General features: G+C 38.2%; 1 protein-coding gene across 1 annotated transcript in view; it reads right to left on the reverse strand.

Annotated features, from left to right (window-relative positions):
- Positions 1 to 6,175, reverse strand: part of LOC107551836 (kelch repeat and BTB domain-containing protein 2-like) — a 34,490-nt gene extending 28,315 nt beyond the window's left edge. The window contains exon 1 of the mRNA XM_016233585.1: positions 5,644 to 6,175. The gene's annotated coding sequence lies outside the window, so the exon portion shown is untranslated. The remainder of the gene's footprint in view (positions 1 to 5,643) is intronic.
- Between the last annotated feature and the right edge of the window lie 911 nt (positions 6,176 to 7,086).

The raw sequence follows: 7,086 nt of genomic DNA on the forward strand, positions 1-7,086 counted from the left end.
ACCTCAAGCTGAAGCGAACTTGGTTTCTGCAGCAGGACAATGATCCAAAACACACCAGCAAGTCCACCTCTGAATGGCTGAAGAAAAACAAAATGAAGACTTTGGAGTGGCCTAGTCAAAATCCTGACCTGAATCTTATTGAGATGCTGTGGCATGACCTTAAAAAGGCAGTTCATGCTCGAAAACCCTCCAGTGCGGCTGAAATACAACAATTCTGCATAGATGAGTGGACCAAAATTCCTCCACAGTGCTGTAACATACTCATTGCAAGTTATTGCAAACTCTTGATTGCAGTTGTTGCTGCTAAGGATGGCCCAATCAGTTATTAGGTTTAGGGGGCAAACACTTTTTCACACAGGGCCATGTAGTTTGGGATTTTGTTTTCCCTTAATAATAAAAACCTTCATTTAAAAACTGCATGTTGTGTTCACTTGTGTTATCTTTTACTAATATTTAAATTTGTTTGATGATCTGAAACATTAAAGTGTGACAAACATGAAAAAATAAGAAATCAGGAAGGGGGCCAACACTTTTTCACACCACTGTACTTTAGATGACAAAGTATCACAAATAAATAAATATTAAATACATTTTAATTCCTTTGTTTAACCATTCTATCTGATTATTAGACAGACTTCTATCCGTATTAGACAGAACTTGGAATGCAACGAATGTTCGGCAACCGAAATTATTCGGCCGAAAATAGCAAAGAAATATATTTCAGTGTTCGGGCGAATAAGTGAAAAGGCCGAATAATATGTACCGAAGAATGACGTGATGCGATCAAATAGAGGCATGCACTAATGCAGCAAACATGAAGGCAGTGTGAAAGTATTTAAAACTATCAGAGAAAGACACAGAAATAATTACAAGCACGAAGCACCGACCGCGAGAGAATGTTTAGTGCTGCATCACGTGTCTCCAGAGGTGTAAAGAGTACCTAAAAACCATACTTGAGTAAATGTACAGATACCTTACAGTGAAAATTACTCCACTACACGTTACAAGTCACCAATTCCAAAACAAATTGAGTAAAAGTCTTAGAGTATCTGATTTTAACAGTACTTAAGTATTTTACTTATACTAAATCAACCCTCTACGGACACCTTGGCAATTGAATCGCCATTGGCTAGTATATTTTTTGTTTACTCGCCAGACTGAAATACTATACAATACACATATATATATATATATATACACACACACACACACACACACACACACATATATATACACACACACACATATATACACACACACACACACATATATACACACACATACATATATATATATATATAATGTTTGTAAAATGGTACAGCTTTTTAAATATCTGAAAGTACACTCTTAATATCAGTCAGTCAAGCAGTCAAGCATTATAATATGATAATCAAGTATTATTTAATAATAGAAGTTTAGTCATTAGAATTCAAACTTGGTAACCATGAACTTAGGACTGGTGCTTTTTTTGCTCATTCAGTGTTCCTGTAAAAAATAAAAACAAACAGTAATACTGATAAGATATTATTATTATTATTATACGAATTCTACTAATAAGAACAATAACACACTAAGGATTAATGAGCTACTGGATTCATGAATATTAATCGGGTTGTGTGCGTTTGCTCGAACTGATTCGCTGAAATCAAAACGGGGAGGATAATAGGTGAGCACCCGCCAATGAGATTGTCGTTTGCGCATTAGTTCCGCCTACTACAGGAAAACCCGGCAGTTCTTAAAAGCTGAAGAATTCCAAAAGGAATGCCGTTATTTTTACAGGAAGATACAACAAAGTATATTGTTTACATGTAGCGCATCAATGCTGCATGTTATGTAAGACTCTCGCTCGCTCTCGCTCTATGCGCGTGTGAGAGAAAGCGACGGCGAGTCGTGCGCCTTCACACTAGAGCTTACGTTACGCCAAATACACAAACACAGGTGCGCTGCTCAACCATTCAAATGAACTGAAAAATATCACAGATCGCTTGACGGGAGAGTGAAACTCTGAAGCGCTCAGTCAGTGTTCTGTGAGTGAAAATATATCTGTGCCAATCATATACTCAGCCTCCAACTCACACACTGGCGAGTAAAATCTGAGAATTTATTAGCCATTGGCTAATATTAGACATAATTTAGTCACCCAGAGTGAAGATTTAGTCGCATATGCGAGTGATTTACTCGGAATGTAGAGGGTTGTATTTATTTATTTTTTGTGGGTTTCATGCTGTCCGCTAAGGCATAGGACACACACAGGCTTTCCTCCTCACCAACGACATTAAACACAGTGTCAACACCGGACGCGAGCGGCAAAAATGGTCTTTGATCTTTCAAGCTGTTTAATGCCACTCAGTGGGTGTTGCATGCATCCGTCCAAAAGCAGTTAAATAAAATGCACCCATACATTAAAAAAAAGTCTCACACGGCTCCAGGGGGTGAACAAAGGCCTTCTGTAGCAAATCGATGCGTTTTTGTAAGAAAAATATCCATATTCAAAACGTAATAATCACTTTAATGTAGCTTGCGCTCACTGTTGTACACTGGAAGCAGTTCCGGGGGAATGACGTGTAAGGTCAGCTTTGCGCATGCACCGCTCAGAAGTGACGCACGCAGAAGCTCAGGGGAGAGATCAAAACAAAACAACGGTCACTAATTAGAAGTGCAAAACGATGATATGTAAAGAAGAATGTCGGAGGATTTCAATATAAGCCAAGAGGAGACTGGTTTTCCTTTGCTAAAGTAAGGAAACTTTGCTTCCTTTGCTCCCGTTAACAAACATTGGTTTTCACGAGACTCACTGGCGCATACACAGTGCTGACCTCATAGGTAATTCTCCCGGGAATGCTTCCAGTGTACAACAGTGAGCGCAAGCTACATTAAAGTGATTATTAAGTTTTGAATATGGATATTTTTCCTACAAAATCGCATCGATTCGCTACACAAGGCCTTTGTTCACCCCCCCGAGCCATGCGAGACGTTTTTTTTTAATGGATGGGCGCATTTTATTTAACTGCTTTTGGACGGATGCATGCAACACCCGCTGAGAGGCATTAAACAGCTTGAAAGATCAAAGACAATTTTTAATATAACTCCGACTGGATTCGTCTGAAAGAAGAAAGTCATATACACCTAGGATAACTTGAGGGCGAGTAATTTATGGGCTAATTTTCATTTTTGGGTCAACTAACCCTTTAACAAGATAAGACACCTGGGGAGAACTGTATGAACAAACGGACTACAAACTGACTACAAACACCACGGGAGACAGGAAGTGACAAAAGTCCAGGGCAAGGCACAGAGAGCATGAAACAAAAACAAGAAAGAGTTGATTTGTGAGGAGAGCAATCACGTTTATTTTCTAAAACCAAAATAAAACTGAACACCTTAAAATTACAAACCAAAACAAACAAACAAAAAACTAGGGATGCGCCGATCCGATATTCATATCGGGTATCAGCTCCGATAGTGCCATTTTCCTTGGATCGGGTATCGGTCAGAGAGGGCCGATCTAAATCCGAGATTTTTTTTTTTTCCCCCAATTGTGCGAATTATTCTGTGTTACTTCTGAAGCCATATGATAGCTTAATGTAAGCTACATATGCATATTTAAGTCCTTACATTAAAGTTCACACAAACTCTTTTCTCCGCTGTGGCTGTCAGTCATTCGTTCAGCCTTTAAAGTTTAAAGGGATAGTTCACCCAACAGTAACAGTCTATGAGAGTAAAAAAAAACATGGATTTGTCCGTGCATGTTTTTTTTACTCTCATAGACTTTGTTACCATTGCCATCTATTATACGACTTATGGACTCCAATGGTTGGACTTAAAAATCATCAAATGTGTTCTACTGAAGAAACAAAGTCACCTACATCTTGGATGCCCTGGGGGTAAGCAGATAAACATTACATCTTCGGGTGAACTATCCCTTTAAACCCTGGACGCGTTCGGTTACAGCAGTCAGTCTCCAAGATCATTCTGTATTCCCATTATACTTGATTTGTAAATACATGTCTATGATTTTGCAAAAAGGACTTTTAATTTAATGTTGTTTTGTTACTTGCTACAGGGTGTCTGTGAGAACAAAACATGGGCGTAGAAAAGACTATAAATAGTTTTTAACGTACACAGTAACTGAAATTTAAAACTGTTAAAAGAAAGGCTCAATAACTGTTGCACAGATATAATACACTACGCATCAATTTCTCTTCACTTTGTGCTTTGCAGTTTTTAACACGAAGCGCATACAATGCGCATCCGGTGTGCAGAATGATGCGCTTGAAGCAACACGGCGTCAGGCTGTGACGTCATCATTCTGCACACCGGATGCGCACATTGTAAGCGCTTCGTGCTCATAGACTGTATAAAAACCGTGCTGCACTGTATTTGTTTTGTCCTATCATATCTATCATATGTTGTTGCCTTATTAAAAAATATGCTATAGATTTAAAAGAAATGTATTTAAATTTTATAGTATATACTTATATATATAAATACATTCATGAATGTTTTTAATGAATGGATTTTATAATAATACAAATAGCAATGTGTAACATTTTACCATATTTAGTGCAACACTTTTATTTGTTCCCCACAAAATATTGCTTTTTCACTAAATGTTTGGATTTCTAAAATTATTGTGCACTGATTTTTCTAGAATAACTTTTGCTGCCGAATTATCCACTAACCTAGTTTGATACATCTTTGTCATAGATTATAAATATACATAGGCCTAAATTTTTTCAGATTTATTGTTTATTTAATTTTTCTTTATAATGAAGTAGTCTGCATCTAGTAGACTGTAAAAGAAAGATTATAATTTCCACACACAGAGATATATAAATTCTAGATTTATTTAAATGAGGGGAAAAAAACTTCACTGGTATTGGATCGGTATCGGTCAATACCGAACCCTAGGTATCGGAATTGGTATTGGAGGCGAAAAAGGCAGATCGGAGCATCCCTACAAAAAACAATATCTTTCAAAAAGGTATCTTCAGTATAATGGATAAATAAACTAATGTTAAATAAAATTAAAAAGCTGAAGCCTTCTTACAGTGGATGTGCTGGTTTGGGCCTCATTGCTGGCTGCAGTCATGTCCTCATCTCATATATAAAACGCCTCTGATTCACAAATACTTAAATAGCTGGCCAATCAGTGTACACCTTGCTTTTCAGAAGGATGAGCTTTGTAACATGGGGCATAGAGGAGAAACAATAATGTACATTATGTGGAAAATAATGTGTTTTTTTTTACCTTAAACCGCATAAACACATTGCATTACACCAAATGCACAACATAATGTTCTTTTTAGCAACGTCATATGACCCCTTTAATGGGTTCATAATGCCACCACCACATGAACCCATACATCCACATTCCTCTCTATATATGAAAAACGTCGAAGAAACAACTATTTAACTTTACTTGTACAGTTACGTACAGTACTAATTTCAACGTGTTTTGCCCCGGCATTATCATGTTGTAGTATTGAGTACTATAATGAGACATCAACATCTCGCTGTGATACCCGCAAACATTTTTAGCTTCAGTGAACAGTTGCTCACATCTGGAGCCGAAAAGGGACGCAGTTATCCGGATCATAACCACACTGCGCTGTTAAACAGGCCTGTTAGAGGTCACCTTACCTCTGATGTGCTGCTTGGAACTCCGGCTGCTGTGCGTTTCTATAGGATCCACAACACAAAGAGAAGCTTTTTTTTCCAGACAGCGGGCTGCTTAAAAAATGCTCTGTCCTAACCGGATCGAAGCCCGATGCTTTATGTGCCTACATCAAACACCCGTAAGGGTGATTTGGCGATATATCATACCCTGATAATAATTTCAGTATTTAAAGAAAAGTCAAGCGCATATTACACACTGATCACTGCTATAGCAGCATGTAGCTAAATATATCCGCATGAGAAAATCTGACATGCTAACGCAGCTAGCTCGCTCTTGTTCCCCCTTATACAAACAACAATAATTTCCTGCAATCGAACAGATTGATGTTAATGTATCAAGATCTATCATGCACTAAAAACGCTTAAACTATGTAAGCAATTGTGAAGTGACTTATTCAGGCCGTTAGACGACGCGTGAGCTAAGGAAGCCTAATTTAAGAAGTTGCTTCGATCAGGAAAGCTAACTGCACATCTCTCTCTCTCTCTCTCTCTCTCTCTCTCTCTCTCTCTCTCTCGGCGGGTCGCAACCAACTTATTCAGGTGCATACCGCCACCTACTGGTGTGTAACTTCAGGGCTTCATGTACTTATCATGGCTATAATCATTAAAAAAAAAAAAACATTCTCATTTCCTATATGCTGTGCTCTAACCCTGTATCTTTAAGAAAATTAAAGAGAGCCTTGCTACATTCCCACATTTTAAAGCTAACTGAATGCTAGCAGCTTTCCGGTAGAAGAGAAACCAACGTCAATCGTGAACAGGCTGGCCAGGATGATGTGAGGGGGAAAAAGTATCATTCTACCAAATCTGATTTCAAATATTGAAATTAATATATTGGAGAAGAGGCCCGTTTCCCGTTGTGGTGCTTCTAATTAAGTGATAAAAAGCAGTTTCTATCTCGCTCTCTCGATCTCCCTCTCTCTCTCTCTCTCTCTCTCTCTCTCTCTCTCTCTCTCTCTCTCTCTCTCGGCGGGTCGCAACCAACTTATTCAGGTGCATACCGCCACCTACTGGTGTGTAACTTCAGGGCTTCATGTACTTATCATGGCTATAATCATTAAAAAAAAAAAAACATTCTCATTTCCTATATGCTGTGCTCTAACCCTGTATCTTTAAGAAAATTAAAGAGAGCCTTGCTACATTCCCACATTTTAAAGCTAACTGAATGCTAGCAGCTTTCCGGTAGAAGAGAAACCAACGTCAATCGTGAACAGGCTGGCCAGGATGATGTGAGGGGGAAAAAGTATCATTCTACCAAATCTGATTTCAAATATTGAAATTAATATATTGGAGAAGAGGCCCGTTTCCCGTTGTGGTGCTTCTAATTAAGTGATAAAAAGCAGTTGCAAATGTTGTACAAAATAAATATCACCACTACTCATCTTTGCACCAATAAAACGTGAAAAC

Source organism: Sinocyclocheilus grahami, unplaced genomic scaffold, assembly GCF_001515645.1.
Source record: "Sinocyclocheilus grahami isolate Dianchi unplaced genomic scaffold, SAMN03320097.WGS_v1.1 scaffold435.1, whole genome shotgun sequence".
NCBI lineage: Eukaryota > Metazoa > Chordata > Actinopteri > Cypriniformes > Cyprinidae > Sinocyclocheilus > Sinocyclocheilus grahami.